Source organism: Leiobunum rupestre, chromosome 6 (assembly GCF_980474605.1).
Source record: "Leiobunum rupestre chromosome 6, qqLeiRupe1.1.hap1, whole genome shotgun sequence".
In the NCBI taxonomy this organism is placed as follows: Eukaryota; Metazoa; Arthropoda; class Arachnida; order Opiliones; family Sclerosomatidae; genus Leiobunum; species Leiobunum rupestre.
The window spans coordinates 49,268,293-49,288,748 of NC_143389.1; the positions used below are offsets into that span (position 1 = coordinate 49,268,293).

At 37.7% G+C, this 20,456-nt stretch overlaps 1 protein-coding gene across 1 annotated transcript in view; it reads left to right on the top strand.

Annotated features, from left to right (window-relative positions):
• The first annotated feature begins 8,418 nt into the window (after positions 1 to 8,418).
• The window catches only part of LOC149941331 (agrin-like), a 213,099-nt gene continuing 201,061 nt past the window's right edge, over positions 8,419 to 20,456 (top strand). The window contains exon 1 of the mRNA XM_090179880.1: positions 8,419 to 8,448. The gene's annotated coding sequence lies outside the window, so the exon portion shown is untranslated. The remainder of the gene's footprint in view (positions 8,449 to 20,456) is intronic.

The following is a 20,456-nucleotide window of genomic DNA, read 5'->3' on the forward strand; positions in this document are numbered from 1 at the left end:
CGCGCAACCATCGTTTGGCTCAGGGCGCTATTGCGTCTAAACAAAATTCCTCTTTTTTTCGGCGACGTTATTTCGTAATATTTTTCCTCCACTTCCGCACCTTTTTCTATTCATTTCTCGCTGGTTTTTAAAGCCAAAAAATAGCAGGTTGGCCATGGAGGGGGGGGGGGGAGGTGACTACCTCTCTAGGCGCGTTTTCCAATTTTTTACCCATCATAACTCCCAGATTGTTTTTAGCGAGTTTATACCTCGCCTAACTTCTTTTAATAGACTTTTTTGTGGCTCGTGTCTACTTGGTGCAGATTGCGTTTTCGAAGCGATGAGGGTGTGTTTATTGATTGAAGACGGAAATATTTACAGGGGTAAGTGGTCGTGTCCTCTTTCAGAAAGTGTCTTGTCTTCGAGGAAACATTATTTCACTATGCCTTTAAAAAAATATTTTAATTTCCTCTAATTTCTCACAACTTTTTGTTGATTTCCGGGAATTTTCCACATTCTCTCGGTGATTTCTGTTGATTTCCCACATTATCTCGGTGATTTCTGTGAATTTCGCACATTATCTCGGTGATTTCTGTTAATTTTCCACATTCTCTCAGTGATTTCTGTGAATTTCGCACATTATCTCGGTGATTTCTGTTAATTTTCCACATTCTCTCGGTGATTTCTGTTGATTTCCCACATTATCTCGGTGATTTCTGTTAATTTCCCACATCTCGGTGATTTCTGTTAATTTTCCACATTCTCTCAGTGATTTCTGTGAATTTCGCACATTATCTCGGTGATTTCTGTTAATTTTCCACATTCTCTCGGTGATTTCTGTTGATTTCCCACATTATCTCGGTGATTTCTGTTAATTTCCCACATCTCGTTGTTTTCTCTGAATTTCGCACATTATCTCGGTGATTTCTGTTAATTTTCCACATTCTCTCGGTGATTTCTGTTGATTTCCTACATTATCTCGGTGATTTCTGTTAATTTCGCGCATTATCTCGGTGATTTCTGTTAATTTTCCACATTATCTCAGTGATTTCTGTGAATTTCGCACATTATCTCGGTGATTTCTGTTAATTTTCCACATTCTCTCGGTGATTTCTGTTGATTTCCCACATTATCTCGGTGATTTCTGTTAATTTCCCACATCTCGTTGTTTTCTCTGAATTTCGCACATTATCTCGGTGATTTCTGTTAATTTTCCACATTCTCTCGGTGATTTCTGTTGATTTCCTACATTATCTCGGTGATTTCTGTTGATTTCCTACATTATCTCGGTGATTTCTGTTAATTTCGCGCATTATCTCGGTGATTTCTGTTAATTTTCCACATTATCTCAGTGATTTCTGTGAATTTCGCACATTATCTCGGTGATTTCTGTTAATTTCGCGCATTATCTCGGTGATTTCTGTTAATTTTCCACATTCTCTCAGTGATTTCTGTGAATTTCGCACATTATCTCGGTGATTTCTGTTAATTTTCCACATTCTCTCGTTGATTTCTGTTGATTTCCCACATTATCTCGGTGATTTCTGTTAATTTCCCACATCTCGTTGTTTTCTCTGAATTTCGCACATTATCTCGGTGATTTCTGTTAATTTTCCACATTCTCTCGGTGATTTCTGTTGATTTCCTACATTATCTCGGTGATTTCTGTTAATTTCGCGCATTATCTCGGTGATTTCTGTTAATTTTCCACATTCTCTCAGTGATTTCTGTGAATTTCGCACATTATCTCGGTGATTTCTGTTAATTTTCCACATTCTCTCGGTGATTTCTGTTGATTTCCCACATTATCTCGGTGATTTCTGTTAATTTCCCACATCTCGGTGATTTCTGTGAATTTCGCACATTATCTCGGTGATTTCTGTTAATTTTCCACATTATCTCAGTGATTTCTGTGAATTTCGCACATTATCTCGGTGATTTCTGTTAATTTTCCACATTCTCTCGGTGATTTCTGTGAATTTCGCACATTATCTCGGTGATTTCTGTTAATTTTCCACATTATCTCGGTGATGTCTGTTAATTTTCCACATTCTCTCGATTTTTTCTGTTAATTTCCCACTTGTTTTTCATAATAATATATTGATTTATTAAAAAAAAACATGGGATGTTACATAGTTTAGGGAGGCCAAGTCTAACAGTGACTTTTAGGCCTGCTGATTATATTATAAGGACTTATACAATCAAGAGAGAACAATCAAAATTTAGAAGCTAAAGAAATATTATATGATAACAAATGCATATTAGCGCGACCTTTTGTAACAAAGTACCATGCCAAAGATTTAAAGTTGAATATAGAAATATTGGCTGGAAGAGCCAATTTATTAAATTGAATAATAGCTTTATAGAAGATTGAATTACGTTTTAGGGACGTACGAGGGAACTCTACTTGCAGTGTTTGGGTAGTACGCAGGGCCCTCGGAGGCCCCTGAACAAAGCTATGGGCGATCCCCCGTAACTCCACCCAAGTTTCTAACCTCCAGCGCGAAGTCCATCGTCACTCTAATCTACAACTATCGGTTCAAATAGTTTCACTTAACCTACTAAAGGTTACTAACGAAGAAGCTTCTTCTGAATTTAAAAATACTAACAACCAAAAGTCTTTATTCGGTTTAGATTTACCCTGGTTATAGACGCGACGAAATACGAAGTATAGGACTTTCGAGCAATGTTAAAATCATTTTTTTTTATTAAAATTTCCCAATTTGAAAAATGGGGCCCTCCAGAATCTTGGGGACCTAGGGCAGTGCCCTTTTTGGCCAATGGGAAAGACGGCACTGGTATTACGTTAATTATACTTAGGGTGAACACTCAAAGAGAATGGGTTGAATAAATTAGATTTTAACGTTTTAAAGATCAGCATTATGGCAAAATAATCATAGATTTGAAATATAGTCTCTTGGTGATTTCTGTTAATTTCCGTTTGTAATTTATCGTGATTATGTACTTTACAACCCGAAAGACGAAATTAATATCTATGCAGAATATGCAACTTGTTGTTTTCAGAAACTATTCTGAATAAAACTAGAAATCCTTGTAGGTTTTTCCGATTGATAATTTTGCGTTTTGGTATATATGACGTTAGTCCAAATAACAAATAGAGAGGTTAAGTGCTCTAGAATCTTTACCAAACAACGTTGAGAGTACTTCGAAGTTCGAGAAGAAACATTCTTTTAAATCGGTTAAGCGTGGTTTCAGTTGGCCGGCTAACGCAATCAAGTACGTTTGCAATCGAATTTTAACAAATTGCACAACTTTCGCTAACCTAGGGCACACGAAAAATTAAAGACGCTCGTTTGAACAATACTAAAACAGGCGTTACGTATGGATATGAGTGTTGTCGAAGTATAATTATTTGTTTCTTCGTGAGCCCGGGGAATGTAACTCTTTATATACTCGCATTTATTTCGTCAAATTCGTCTTAATTGTAGAAAGACTAGTCGTATTTCGATTCAAACAAGAATTTACGCTTTTTAACAAGTATACAGTACGCTGCTGGATAAATAATATCTTATCATAACTCTGTCTTGATTCGTTGAGTAGGAAAATTATAATTATCAGTATTTGTAAATATATTACGACGTGTCACGTAAGCTCGAAAAAAATATTCGATTTCGAAGTACAAACGGGAAACTAAAACGTCTAAAAAGTTCACGTGACTCCCGGCGTTGTTGTTCAAACTTCTTGGGTGCTCTGCTTAGCTTCTCTACTGGATACGATATGATATCATACAAATTATATTGGTCGCGAATAAAGGGCAATTTCGTACGAGTTTGTAGGCATTTTATAAAGCATCTTAAGTAGATAAAACTAGGTTTTCCTTTTTGGATACTGCGAAACGGAACTAACTAATTAGCTACGTTTGGCATATGAAAATAGGGAACCTTTGAAACCTTTATATCGTTTTAATAAGACGGATCTAGTCCAATTTCTTAAGCCCGCCGTATACGTTAGTAGTTGGTGGGGTTCACAGGGTGAGCCACTAATCAATAAGTTATGGATGCTTGCACCCAGATGTTAACCCTTCCGGATTTCGGGTCTCACCCTCTCCAACCTCCCCGTCTCTTCATCCTTATTTCTGTCTCTTTTCTAAGAAGCAAATAGTTTTGGCGGATGATGCGGAACCCATTTGCCCCGATGGATGAGACCAGCGGGGGGGTTAGGACCGGGGGGTTAGGAAAGCGGAATAAAACTGGTATTTCCAAAAGATGAGGAGGGGATTCTGCGGGTGAAAGAAGGATAGGATGGGAACGAAGACTTCTGTCCGCAACTGACCAAAGGGGATAATTGAGCAACGTTTGGTAAGGGACTTAAGGAGGGGCTCATTCATTCCCGCAGTGCCGAAAGAGAAGCGGGAGGGGGTAGGGGGTCAATATAAAAAATATAAATTGTAGGGCAGAAAAAAAAGGAAGAGGAATAGACGAGGAAAGCGCGTTCATTCTGCTTTGCTTAACCCGCCGCTGACCAAGTTCGATTTATTACCATCGTTGTTTTTCGGTCGACGCCAATGTCCTCTTGACCGTTTATACTCTTCCACCACTCTCCCTTTCTATCTTCTTTTTGGCGGCTATTCCGGCCTGCCCATGACGGAGACCGATGGTCCGCGTACCAATCGTTGAGACCGCGCACGGACATTGCAATTTGGTAACCTCCTTACCCTAACTCGTATATCGGGACTCAACGCGTGTTTGAAAGCTGTAGGGACGCGTTATGGATTCGCCAAGTTGCCGTGTACTCGAGACAAGCGAGGGAGGATAATACCCACATATCTATGGTACCGCGAGCGGTGTACCATCCAGAAAAAACATACAATTCCCCGCAGATTTCCAACATAATCGACTTTGGAATTTCTTCCTCTTTGTATGGGTTTTTCCCTTTACTGTGGCGTTTTGCTTCGAGATTTGTACTTGTCGTAGTTGGACTGACGCGTTCCCCCGACGAACCAAGATAGTCCGAGCCATTTGTTTTAAGGAGATTTCTTTGGTTGTAGTCCTTTCCGGTAGTTTTAAATGGTCGATAATGTAAAACTGATTTCTCCACGTATACCCCAGAGAGATATGGTTTTTAGAAGAGTTTTTTGCTCCGGTCCATGGCGATTCAGTCGTCGTCGCTCGCCGGAGAAGAGTGAAGCCCAGGGGTGAAAACTCTATGACATCTTTATCCCAATGTCTTTATCGGTTTTTGATGTTAAAGTTTTTTTCGTCGCCGCTCCTTCGTCGGGATTGGGGAAGTCTTTCGGCTGTTTTTTTCCCGCCCTTCGAGCGCGTCGAAGAAGTTTTAGCAACGGAGCTTTAACAGGTGATCAGTTCCCGAAGTTGTCACGAGCTTGACCGATGTTCCCCGATCAATGGAGTCGCTTCTCCACTCTCTCTTTCTCTTCTCTGACACATACACAACGTCGGTTCGAACCCCCGAGAAAAATATCGAGAAGAAGAAGAATGGATCGGCAAAAAAAGAGAAAACTCTCTTAGTCTACCAACGCGGGCCACTCTGTATCGCGTCACCCTCGCGTCCCTCACGAGTCAGTAGACTTTCCATTATCTGCCGTCTTTGACTTTAGTGTCCGATGGTCGCTCTAAGGTTAAGAGAGACGGAGTTCCTTTTTGACAAGACGGGAACTCACCTTTTTAGTCGCTATGTATACTCCGCGCCACTAACTTAGCCATGAATAATGATAGTTTAAAAATTGCAACTTTTGGACGCCCGGCGCCGTCTCTTCATTATTATTTTTTTCCTTCCAGAAATGTTTTTCTACGTTATACCTTTAGGGTCAGTAAGTTTTTGTTTCGTGGACGGGTATGTTGTTCACGTAACTGAACAATTACTTTTCCCGTACGTTGTACGTTAGGACTAGTTAAGCTCTTCGTGATTTGGTTTCTTAGAGGTCGGGGATGGTTAACTATTATTCAATAGATAAAGCTCTCAAAATTATTCGTAAAACGTTTTGATCAAGTAATTTATATTTCTGTATTATCCGATTAATTTTTTGATAAATTTGTAAAATTAATCGGAAAAACGACGTTTCTTTCGATAAAAAGCTCAAATTTGACGATTAATACATGTTTATTAATCATTTACTGAAATATTAACCGGTAAATTTCTTTGTTTACATTTTTTCCCGAAAAAAAACAATTTAAACATGGATAATGATTAACCGTTACCGACCTCTATGGTTTCTATTGGCGTGACCCCATCTTTTGTAATTTATCTTCATCACATTTTCTACTAGACAATTATGGCAACGGGAATCTAATAGACTATTACGGCAAAGGGGAGTCTAACTCAGTCTATTAGACTACTACGGCAAAGGGGAGTCTATAAGATTACCATGGAAACTGGAATCTTAATGACTAATATGACAACGGGAATCTAATAGATAACTATGACAACGGGAATCTAATAGACAACTATGACAACGGGAATCTAATAGATAACTATGGAAAAGGGGAATCTAATAGATAACCATGGCAACTATAATCTACTAGACTACTATGGCAACTGGAATCTAATAGATAACCATGGCAAAAAGGAATCTAAAAGACTACTCTGGCCAAGGTGAATCTAATAGACTATTATGGCAAAGGGGAATGTAATAGACTACTATGGCAAAATTGAATGTAATAGACTACTATGGCAAAATTGAATCTAATAGATTACCATGGCAAAGGGGAATCTACTAGACTATTATGGCAAATGGGAATCTTATAAATTACCATGGCCAAGGGGAATTTACTAGACTACTATGGCAACGGGAATCTAATAGATAACCATGGTAACGGGAATCTACTAGATTATTATTTATTAAAGGGAATCTAAAAGACTACTATGGCAAAGCAGAATAAATCTAATAGACTACTATGGCAAAGGGGAATCTAATAATCTACTTTTGCAACCAGTAACCTGGCTTACTGCGACCAAAATGACATCTGTTCTGTTAATTTTGTCCCCTCCACGATGAAAATATTTGTGATTTCAAAGACATTTTCTTGAGAATTCAACAGAAATGTAAAATTATATTTTGTAATTTTATCTATGAAAGGCTGAAAGTGTCTGTCCGGTTCCTTTTAAAAAATAGGCAATTACTTTGACAAAAATTAACCAAACCATTTGGTTTTTGAAAAAGGTTTTTTCATGAAAACATTACGAAGTAAATTGATAAATCAAGGAATTAACAAATAATGTAAATTTTTGGAAATTCTGAATTAAACGGCTATTTTAAATCAAATAAGGATTACGGAACAAAATAATTAAATTTAAACGGCGGAGGTCTGACAAATCACATAAAATCAATTGATATAAATCTTAAAAATTACTAATTTCTTGCCTCCTCAATTGATTTAAGACTTGATTTGAACGAGCAAGCAAACGAATATTGAGAGTTAGATTTCTTGAAGAAACGGAGATATATTTTTCGTAGTTTTTCCTAGGTAGATGAAAAGTAAATGTATCTGAGTTTGATGGCATCTGCAAGACGGCTAATGATCCTTGAACCGTGGACTTGTCCACGCTGTGGCGATAATCATTAGCCGTAACCCACTACATACTTCCAAAAAATGAAAGCACATAAGTATCTATAAAAAGCCAAGGGATATAATATATCAATTTACCAAAAGCAGTAAAGTACATACAGCCTCCTTCTACAAGATTTTGCTTTTAAAAAGCACAAGTTAATACTGGGAATAGGAAAATCACCGGTAATTTTAGTTCAATGTGGACAAACTTGGCGTCGCTGAAGTCGATTTCCGACGTAGTTTCGTAGAAAAGCTGGAACGTTCACAAAATGGCGCCGTTGTTGTCGGTTAAATGATTAGGCTTAGTAAATTTTAGACCTCTTATTTTTGAAATTGGTTCTTTAAAAGTTTAAGTAATGGTAATTAACCATTGTGTTAAGTAAAAATAACCAGTAAGCCGCGTATGGCTGAGGTTTTTTCATTGGAATCCTTTTCATTTCTAAACTTTAAAAATTTAATGAACTAACCTAACTGTCGCCTAAGCCCCGACTAAGATGATCGTAGTGATAGTTGAACAGAATTCTTGAGGTGCTTAAAAGCGTCTGAGGTATTCTAAGTACATAATCGGTGTTACGTTTTAGATTTTGATATTGGTGGTACTTTGAAAATCATAAGTCTATGGTAAAAAAATCTTTATGAGAAGGTCCTAACTTAGATTAGGTTAAATTATCATAATTCACAAAATTTAGTTTTAATTTAATTTCAATTTAAAAGTGAAACAATTCTGAGAAAAATAATCGAATTTTTAGAAACCACAACCATTATGCGGTTAAACGCTATGTCTTTCTATGCGGCACTACATAGCATTTACCCCTATTCACACATAATCACTTAAATCAATTCTTTCAATATTTCAACAGATTGGCTTTTAGTTTATAATATATTTCTTTCCTTTTCTTTCCAGATTTACCGTATAAGAAGAGGCCAGCCATTGAAGAGAGTGAGTGCCCATTATTTATATTTTTCGACGTCATAAGATGATAAGATGCATTATTGTTCTTAGAAGCGACGGCGATATTTATCATATCAACGGGCGCGACGAAAATAATTTTTCCAATTATTGAAAACTTATTTTGCCAATTTTACCCCTACACACCCGGAAACATATTAGACCTAGAAACGTCACGGGGTTTTTTTTTTTCAAATTCAAACCCCATTTCCCCTCTTTGACGTAAGACCTTCCCCCCTTTTTGAGCTAATCGAAGAGAGGTTATAGCTTTTTGATTTTTTTAAACGGATGGTTGTAGTGAGAAACTCTTTTCTCGTCTACTGGGTTGCTGGGTGGGTTGCTGGGAGGGTTGCTGGGTGTCTGAAGATAGGAACATGTTTCGGCGATATCGAGAATGAAATAGCGAAGCTGTAGCGCCTGTATATGGAAAAACGGTAGTGGCCGTAATGTATGTGCTCAAACTTCATCAGAATCCATCAAAGCAGACGTCGTTCCCGCTTTGCCCGTACAGCCTTTTCCAGCCCCCATCCCGCGTAAAAAGTCAATGGTAGTTAACAGTAAAGGGTAAAGGAGGCGGCAGTCGGAGTAATACATAAATCGTCCGTCAAGCGAGGCTGACTCGCTCATTCAACACCGAGATTTTTCCTTTCGGTTAAGCTCTAAATACGAAATAAGCTTCGCGCCCTTGCCAAAACGATTGCCCCGGACCAAACTCCGACGTGATCTGGCACTTCCCTATAAATTATTCGCTCCATTGGATATTGGCCAACTGTACCTCATCCTCGGTATGAACCTTTAACGTTAGGTTAGGTTCCTTGTCAGTAGGGGGCGCGAGGGTTCGAGTTATCGATGGAGAGGAACTAAAATGAATCATAGAATTCGCTGGAGCCATTTGAAAAAGCTTTGCTCTTTTTTCTAGCGTAGCTTCACTTTGGTCTAAGCCCACTTTTTTACCTCTTCCTATTATGAGGTTACAGCGCCGGCCATTCCTATACTATTTTTATTTATTTTTTTCCGGGGGTGATTCCAAACATAGCTCCCCCTATTGACCCTACCGATTTGCTAGAGTAAGTTTTGTTGGTATTGAACCGGCGGAAAAAGAAAAACTGATATTAATTCCGACGTCATAAGCGGCAGCCTTTTCCTCTTTAGCTCTGTTCTATATTTTTTCCTGATTTTTCTCTCTCTAAATTGAATTGAATTTTGTATCGATTTTTATACGTCTTTTCTCCACAATAATGTCGAAATTTTGCTCCTTTTTGTACGATTTTTAAAGGAGGGAGTTAAAATAGAAAATCATAAACGCGGGATAGGGTGGGGTTGAATTGACAGGGTATTTAGGACCGGACCAAAATTGGTCTCTTTCTCAATTTGTTATGCCCTCTTTTGTAAAGGTTTTGTTTTTGTCCCATACGGATGATGGGGGTGCCTAGGAGGAGGCTCCCCTGGTGGAGAAAAGAGTTTTGATTCGAGAGTTTATTTTTGCACCCTTCAGCCGAGGTGTGGGATTTTGGTGGTAGTCTTTCATTAAGGGTGGCTCGCTTATTGGGAAAAATTATTTTCAATTTCTCGTTATTGGTTTTCATCTTCCGAGCGGACAGTTTCGATAACTTTTTGGTTTTGTGGGTTTTTCGGATGAATTTGAAAGGATGAGGGGGGTGGAGGGGGTGATGTGGATGGAGGGGGTGATGCGGATGAGAGAAGTTCCACTTTTCCGGTAAGGGGTTTTTTCGTTGGTTTCCGATTGCGAAACCGCGGACATTTCCTCGATTGTTTGGTAATTGGGTTAAAAGAACGTTTATTGGGTTTGATAAAGCGGTATTTTTTGGAACAGTTTTTGTTGCCGTTATTGTAAACATTCCGCTACAGTATAGTAGTTTTAACCGGGGGTCGCTTATAGCTATTGAAAGCCCATAGGCGCAATGCTATTTTTGGGACCCATTTTGAAACCCCTCAAGACCTAACACCAAATCATAAATGTTATAATGTTATGTTTTCTAACCCCAAAGTGCATGGACAAAATGGTGCCCCTAACAACTCGGGGTCCTAGATTATACTAATTTACTAAGCTCGAATCTGATTACCCTGGAAAGTCTTTGATTACCATTGGAAATAAATCGATACAGAAGGGCGTGGTCAACGATGTTTTCAAATTGGAATAATGTCGAATGTGAATAACATCGAAATTACTAAGCTCTAAATGATTTGATATGATATTTTGGTTAAAATTATATTAATATAGTCAAATTCTAAACCGTGGCTAAAGTGAGATACAGAATGCACCATAAGTGCTTCAATGACATCCCCGTCGTGCTAATGCGTGGTCTATGGTTTCTTTTTCCTTTTGCCAAATTTCTGGCTGCACGCTCGCGAAAGCTGGAGGCAAAAAAATCGCGGATTATTTTATTGAAACATCTATTTAAGAAAAAAGTTTTTTTTTGGTGAAGTATTCCTTTGAAATCCACCGAATTCCGATAAACCTTCAATATAAGAGCGGGTTCGATGAGGATTTTACGCCTTTAAGCCCCCCTTTAACGTGTCGTCGACGCTAATGGTCCAAAACGCGGCTTTATTAAGGCTTCTCTACCCGCAAAATCTAAAAGAATTTGGGGGACTTTAGACCCTTCAATCACTAGCTATATAAATTCTAGTGGCGCGCGGAGATAAATATTTGAATTTATAAAAGGCCGAATACGGTACTTTTCCCATCTCTATAAAACAAAGCCAATTTGAAGCGGGTCTTGTTATAACGCGCGGCCGAACCGATTCGTAATACGAAAATCTTATCGCTGGATTAAAACCCGACGTACAACGGTTTTAGTTGCCTATTTCCTGGTAGTTGTATTTATGGCCGGGAGAAAGGTAAAGTCTGTCGCGTCAATGTAGCGTATTTGGCCGGCGGCCTTCGCGGAGGAAGCCTTCTTCGAAAACTCCCATTCCTTATAACGAGTTACGCGAAGCGCGCGAGCTCTCGATAGATCGAGGGTGGGCGCGTTACGGCCCTCTTACGTCAAATCCTCCGAAGGTTCAATCTTTTCCTTCCATTCGGGTATCCGCCACCGCCGCCGCCTTTAACTTCTCCTCGAGCTCTTTTCGCTTATTCGAGTTTCGGCATTAATTAAATTTCAACGCTCATCAACTGCCAACGCCAACAGAGTTCTCAGGACGCGTATACGACGGGCGAAACGGGGTTTTGGTCGGTCCGTTGACTTTGCCTATACCGCGGCTCGGCCCTTTTAAGTTTTACAAGTTTTCCGGGGTTTATAGTCGAACCGGTGTCGAGTCTAGACGAGGGCGACCTACAGCGGCGTACCGCGATGTTATAAATCCATTCCATCACGGCCTAAATCCATCTCTGGCCGAGCACCCCCTTTTCCGTGTTTTGAAATCATCCCTCGCTTAAGCGTTCCCTTTAATAGCGGCTTCGTCGCGGGGCTCGTGGATGACGAGGGATGTGCCGTAGGAGAAGGGAGATAAGTTTGATCCGTGATTTAGTAGAGATCTTGTTTTCAGACATTTATCCTTCCTCAATGATGATACGTATTCCTCGCCCAAGAATATCTCTCCGTATCGTCTCCCGGTATCCCTCCATCTCCTCAGCCTCCTCCTCCTCCATCTCTTCATCCTCCTCCTCCTCCTGATCAAGATGCGAGACGCCGTTTCGTAATTAAAACTATAAGGAGTGACGCGGCTAGCAATGAACTGTCTCGGGTTTTCCTTTCCGGATCGTATCTTCGGAAGAGAGTTCGGATGATTACGATATTTAATAAATATATTTTTTCTTCTCCGTTCATTTAATACGAAATATTAAAAGGGGCGTATTTTATATAGGGCTTATATTGTCCTATCTCCCAGTCGTGATTGTCGAGTATGTCATTTTGAGGAAGCCGTCAATGATGTAGTGCAGACTTGATTCGATCCCGAGAGAGACCGAGTCTCTCTAAATTATATTAAAATTTCACTCGTAATTAATTAGGGGAATTGATCCCAGCCCGCCACTTTCGTCAGATTGTAAAGTTATATATTAGAAAATTGCGCAGCTTTTAGAGACCCTGTTGGTGTTAGAAGAGACAATTAGGCGTCCGTCTAGCTCTACACGAAAATCACAAAAATAAGACGACGTATATTTAGAATTCAGCGGACACGGACGGCTTTCCCCGGGTAACATAAACGCCGACGTCGCCCTCATTACGAATACTATTAACTTTATTTCGCAATTTCATTCGCTTTCTTTGGAGCCTTGTAGGAATACTATGAAGTTTTAATACGAATAAAAATTAGCAATTTTATTCTCTACTTAACTTTTCAATGAATAATTTGTCTTTCCAAATTGATTGACATGTTCTTAAAAATCTAGCTAATGACATATATCGAAAATGCGTAGAAATAATCAAGAATTATGTGTATTAGCATAGTCCCCCGCTGCCATGAATGGAATCGCCCTTAAAATCTGTCCGCAGCGCCATCTGGAAAATGTAAAATTGGGATATATTTTCCACATACTGACAGTAATTTGACCGTAAAGTAAAATGTACAATTGGTCATTAAAATTCATAGCTATATTAAAACAAAATTTACGACAACAATACATTTAAAAATGAATGAATTACTACTAAAAATAAACGGTCTATCAAATGTTGATTTTACGGTAAAATAACATTAAATTGTACAGTGATCATACGCTCTCCTACAACTCGTAAAATCAAAATTCCTGTTTCTGCTCTCTCGCAAAAAAATTTCGATTTAAATTATCCACTTTCTAATGCGTAACTTTTAGGTTTTCGTAGCCTCGCGCGCGAACGAAGATATCGAGCCCGTTGCTCCTATAACCCTTCGACGGTCGACTCGCCTTCGGGAAAAAACTCTCGCGGCTATAGAACAGTAGCCACTATATGTATAAAGCGCATAAATGTTTTTTCGTCCCAAAGTTTTACCATTATACTGTCAGTTCCTCCGAAATGTAGGATTTTTTTAAATAAATAAATTGTGAATTTTAAAACCGTTTTAAGTCTCTTTTCGTTTATTTGAGGTAAACTAAAAACATCCCTAACATGATATTTAGAGGTCGGTGACGGTTAATCATTATCCATGATTAAATTGATTTTGTTCGGGGGAAAAATGTAAACAAAGAAATTTACCAGTTAATATTTCGGAAAATGATTAAAAAACATGTATTATTCGTAAAATTAGAGCTTTTTATCAAAAAATTAATCGTATAATACAGAAATATAAATTACTTGATCAAAAAGTTTTACGAATAATTTTGATAGCTTTATCTATTGAATAAAAGTTAACCATCCCCGACCTCTAATGATATTGCATTCCAATTCTTAAACATAAAACAATTCTTGCGTACTCTGTAATTAAAATTAAACCTCTATTAAGATAAAAAATATATATATTTTTATTAAGTTATATATTTTTCATTATTAATCACTTTTATATAAATATTCGGTTAAGAAAAATGGTAAACCAAATAATGTTTTTAAGAGAGCCGTCGAATTTCCTGATTTAAACCGTTAATTTTGATTCAATTAATCTATTTTACATTTTACATTTTTATTTAGTGTTGTATTACCGTCGAAAAACATCTTGTATTTTCACCGTTGATTTAACGGTCAAAACTACGAAATGTGGTTTAACCGTTAATTTAAGAATCAACTTTCCGTTAAATAAAAAACTATAGTTTAACCGTTGATTTTACAGCGATATTAGAAACGTTCATATAACTGCAAATTTTACAGAAATATTACTGTTCAATTATGGTAATATCTTAGAGTGTGGTTAGAGGGGTTTTCCCTCGAGCTCTTCGGTTTCCTCTTTCCATAAATACTTGCTGAACTTAACGGTAATAGTAATAAGTGTAGGGAGCTGTTGGCTCGCGTGGAATGAAAGGCTTGCCACCACCCTCCTACGCATTGTAACCCGGCAACCTACATTAATGGCTTCAAAAGTCACTAGTTAACTTAGGCTTGGGTGGTTCGTTGGGTATTATCATAAGTCTATAATATTCTTCCATAAGTTTGTCACTTCGGGGAATATTTTACTGAGAAATAGTAACGGAGTGACGTCATCACAAGAAGAAAATCTCCCCCTAGCGAGGCGCTGTCAAAGGCTACGTGTGACGCGGGAGAAAACGGACGCAAAACGGCGACGAAGCCCGTAATGCTGTCTGTCTCGCGAATAGCTATAATAATATTAATAATCAGCTAGGCTAATACTCAAGGCACCATCTTAGGCCTAAGTCATCAAGCGACTTTGAAAGCCGAGTTACAATGCACAAGAGGGTGGTGGAAAGCTCTTCATGCCACGCGATCCAATAGCTCCCTACACTAACTATTACCGTTAACCTCAACAAGTGTTTATGGAAGGGGAAACCGAAGAGCACGGAAGAAAACCCCTTAAACCAGTTGGGAGATAACTTGCAAACTCAACGCGGAAGGAGTTGTTCCGAGTTTTCACCCTGTGCCATATATTTCGAAAAATCAAAGTAGAGAATATGGTAATGCAGTTAAGAAGAACTTAATTCGAGGAAACAGTGAAATTGCCTTAAAGGGGAACGGCCAAGCTTTTCCAAATATCGCCTTATTAGCATATCAAAAGCTCAACAAGACGTTCAATATACTTACACGTACCTTAATTATTTTGTCTTGAAAAAATAGTTTTTGGCCTAAAAAAAGTATTTTGGTTTTAATTTTCGCCACCATCTTAAGGTGTATCGCCAGCGCCAGCAGTCCCTTAGGGAGCGATTTGCGAACTATCCTAACTTTTAAAATCGCGCAATTTAGGCTTAGGTCTCGTATAACTGGAACGCGCCGCACGTGCAAAACAAATTTTTTGCGTCAATTCAATTCATTTATTTTGCAATATACATTAGGAAGTACAAAATTATAAATTAAGGGCCAAGTCATCGAGCGACTTATAGCCCTTACATGCGATACTTTATCAGACCTTAACATGAAACAATAACTAAATAAACAAAAATAAAAAATAAAAGCAAGGGTAATAACAACAAAAAATTAAATTTTACATACTAAAAAAATTGGCCAATATTAGATTTTTAATTGTTTTTTTAACAGCATAAATTGTACGGCGCGTTTCTATGTTGTTTTTCTGTTTCACCGATTTCTCACCAGGTGTCGCGGCGGACGCGCGCTTTTCTTTATTTTATTAAAAATTAACCACTTAATATACATGTATTTTTACGCGGTTTTCGCCATAAATTTTAGTTTTTAACGGGCTATAGGGCCATCTAACTGGTTAAATCTTGACCGTTCCCCTTTAAATTTGATGTAGGTTTTATTTCGGCTTCATTATTTCAAATAAATCACCTCTTTCCGCGTTGCGAGGCGAAAGCAGGGTTCGAATTAAAAAACCCAGCCCAAAAAACCCATGGGTTTTTTGGGTATTACCCACTTAAAATAACCCACTTAAAAACCCACTTAAAAAATCCACATTCAAAGTTTTGAATTTTAAAAAACACGAGTGGAAAATTTTTAGATGTTTATTATTTTAGAAATTTAAAAATATTCTTACAACTTGTTAAGAACTTAAAAAGACTAACTTACTAACAGTAAGATTTTTATTACTTTTATTATCTAAACAACCTCATATCTAAATCTGTATAGAGTAATGGCACTGTGACGTCCTAGTACGTCACCCATGCTCTTTCCTATAGATAAAATATTTGCGACCAAAATGGCGACCATGGCCAAAGCTACAGATAGTGCTACTACTATATTAGACTATTAGCCTATTACCAGTGTTTTGGTTCAGCGCGGAAATATCTAAAGACTTTCACAAGTTTCATTGCCTTTTCACATGTAAAATTGTAAAATTAAATTGATTCTTGAAAATATAATTTTCAAGAAACAATATATTTAATAAACAATATATTTAATAAACAATAATAATTTAATAAACATAATATATTTAATATTTTTAAAATAAAAAACCCATAAATACCCAATAAAACCCGAAAAAACCCTAAAAAACCCACTGGGCTGGGTATTTAAAAAAAAACGGGTTTTTTTAAACCCTGGGCGAAAGTAATAAAATAAAATAATACTCAGATAGGCTAATACCCAAGGCACCACCCTAGGCCTAAGTCATCGAGCGACTTTTAAAGCCTTTATTTCAGGTGGCCGGGTTACAATGCGTAGGAGGGTGGTGGCAAGCCCTGCATGCCACGCGAGGCAACAGCTCCCTACACTAACTATATTACCGTTAACCTCAACAAGTTTTAATGGAAGGGGAAACCGAAGTGCTAACCACTCCACTACCCCACTTCTCAGTAAAACTTTTGCGAAAAGTAGGAAGTGTCTCACTCTTGTAACAACATTATACACTTATAGTATTATTAATATGTATTTCCAATTTGAATACAATTTATCGGTTTTATTATTAATTCTTGCGTTTATTTCGATAGTAGCTTGACCCTAATACTTGGCTGTATTTTTCACTAAGCACCTACTTGACCCTTATCCTTTTGGAAGCAGTATACAGCCTCGAATTTATTTCTTCTGGTAGAGAGTAGGCCACTAAAAAAAGCAACTTGGCCGTCGGAATCCGTATTAAAGTGTCGACGAAAAGCTTCTCTCGGAAGAGAATGATACTTTTAATTTCGCAGTCCGTCGTCACGTTAAAAATGTATAGGCACTCGAGTCATCCTCCCATAGTAGGCTCCAAGTCCACCCGAACCCCCTCGCGAAACGCAATAAGGCGCGCGAACGCTCTTAGATTCAACTTTCACCGTTGGACGCGAAAAGGGTTGAGTGAAAATGCCCGGTATAAACTCTTTGTCTCACGCACGCGGCTGGGTTCAAACCTTTCGGGGTTTTTTCTTCCGTTTCGGGGGTTCCAAAAAGGAATTTACTACTAAGAGAAAAAGAGTCCTTCCCTATTCCGCGTTAAATTTGGAGTTATACGCTGAGCTCGCTGCGAACGTAAATTACTGTTTTAGGGGTGTTGTATTCTCGGAAACACGTCAGAGTTTACAAGATTTAGGAGCTTCCTAGATTCGCCGCTTTTTCTCTTTAGTCCCTTAGAGTCTATCGTCTCCGGCGTTGTTACCGTCGCTAGTCGTAGACGGTCAGGTCCGTTCTGCTTCCCGTGGCCCGCTTTTAATTAAAGATTAAAGCCTACTGCTTCTGGCGGGCCCTCCACATCCTTTTTGTTTCTCCGGGAGCGGCGCTCGCTTTTAACTATGATACAATGAAATATTCTTCCTTCCTCTCGCTTCTTTCCCATTTTCTTTCTCTCTCTCGGCTGGCTTGAATTCGGAACTTCCCCGCCGTCTATTTCCATATTTCAACAGAGAGATGAGAAAAGTCCGTTTCTTTCGGCGCCCTCTGTCGGTAAAAGTAGCGCGCTTGAATTTATGAGGCTTGTCAGGTGGAAAAAGAACACAAAATATTTGTAACAAGTAAACTTTTATAAAGCTCCTTCTCAACATCTCTCCGCCGACCAGAGAGTATTTAAAATCGTAAAAATAGCGCTGTTGCTTTTGGCCACCGAATTAACGATGAATTTTATATTCGCGCTCGGAAAATGAGGTTTTACAATGATTATATACGAGCCTATTATTTTTATTATAACTTTCTTTATCTGGTACTTAAATTTACGTGTTGTCATTTACTAAAGACTTTAACCGTAAAATTTGAAGTGGGCCAACGCTCTTAAATACACCACCGTCGTGGCGCGAGCGATATCTTTTACATCCACTGCTGCCATCTATTACTTATTTCGCAACGGCATCTCTTGAAACGTAACTGAAATTGAATCAGTTTAATGCCGAGTGCGTGAATTTATGTAAGGTCATTGAAGCGTTGGAAAATTATTAAAATTGTTAATTTAAAACGGGTTTCATTTTTAAGCATCCACGGTAAGCTTCAAGGGGAGAGGAACTGTTTAGTGGGGAGCATTTCTCCTGCAATCATTTTATTGGGAGGGTTAAACTATTCTACCCCCCCCCTCCCCCACGTTTGGGTTTATTCAAAACCTCAATTTGACGCGTAAAAGGATAAAAATAGTTTAAAGAAGCCCAAATTAGCCCTGTAGGAGAAAAGTAAATACTCCTGGTAATTTGACCATCTGCGCTACGCCTTCAATTTTAATAAATGTAGCTATTTTATAAAATTGTACTTAAAATTTTGAGTAAGCTCTATCCTTTTTTAGTGTAAGCTTACACCTTAAATGCACATAAAATTAAAAAAAGAGGAAAATTAGATATTAAGTTTAGCGTCATTTTTGGCGTCAAAATAAGTTTCCAGGGCGGCAAAGTTTCGGTTGCCTTGCCCCTCCCACTTCTGAAACGTTCCTACCCTCAATTAATTCTGTCACATACCATGGATCGACGTTGACTATTCCAAATGCCGCATGGCGGTAAAACCTCGAAAAGCGGAAATTGTTTTTTACCTGGACTAACATCCGACTGAACATGCTAAAATATTATTTGCGCGAACACCAGTGTTCCGAAATGTTATTTAACATGAGTTAAATAATAGTAAATATGGTTTTGATATAAAAATGCAAAAAAGTTGTAAAGATGGTAAATAATAAATTATCATGAATTATTTACAAAATTATATTTCAATCTTCTACATTGTTCAGTTAAATAGGATGGCGTTATACATGTATAATGTTTTTATAATGTAAATAATATAAAGGTTTTCCTAATGTTTAAGAAAGCTTGATTTAACCAAATACTATTCACTATTTACCGTTATTTACCAAAATACTATTCACTATTTACCGTTATTTACCAAAATACTATTCACTATTTACCGTTATTTACCAAAATACTATTCACTATTTACCTTTATTTACCAAAATACTATTCACTATTTACCGTTATTTACCAAAATACTATTCACTATTTACCGTTATTTACCAAAATACTATTCACTATTTACCGTTATTTACCAAAATACTATTCACTATTTACCGTTATTTACCAAAATACTATTCACTATTTACCGTTATTTACCAAAATACTATTCACTATTTACCGTTATTTACCAAAATACTATTCACTATTTACCGTTATTTACCAAAATACTATTCACTATTTACCGTTATTTACCAAAATACTATTCACTATTTACCGTTATTTACCAAAATACTATTCACTATTTACCGTTATTTACCAAAATACTAATATTTACTATTACTTTCCATTATTGGAGAATGGCTGATTTTTGAAACCCCCCGATTTCATTGGCTTTTCCTTGGAGCAATTTACTGCGGTGGAACATCCCATAACGAAGCTTCTTAATTATTAAATGCCAGAATGGAATCAACTATTTCATTTTTGCGCAAGTCATAATGAAAACCAAACTCGAAAGTCGTAAATTCCGCGAAATTATTTCTACGGAATTCGTTGTTTTTATAACAAGTAGTATGCAAAATTTTAACTCATTCCGTAAAATATGGGGCTGCATCGACAGATTACTTCGAATCGATTTATCATTCGAGCGAAAAATGAAATGAAATTGATTATCATAGCCGATGGCCCGATTGATTGGAAATCCGACTTTATACTTATCAGATTAGAACTTTTAGAAATGTTAGGAATGTTATTATGCCCATTTAAACGCTTCTCGGAAAGGTTTAGTCCAACTAAAACGCTCGCTGCGAAATGCCAAGTCACGTCTGCGAATTTGATTGACAAATTCACCATTCGAGTCAGTCTATCGCTGTCGGCCAGAAAAATGAATTTTTAGGCCACGTTATAAATCATTATTTGGATGAATTTAGCCCACTATTAATTTGGATTAGTTTTCCAACGGGGGCTCGCTGTTACTCCGAATGGTTCTTTAAATCTTCTCGCAACGCCATTTACAGCAACGTACTTATACCGGGCTATTTTCAAAATGAAGTGGATTTTTATTTTTTTTTTTCGTATTGGAATTTTAATCTTGACGAATAGACTTCGAAGTTCCTTTTTTTACACAAACATAAAGTATCTATCATAAATCATCCCCGAATTGCCTTTTACT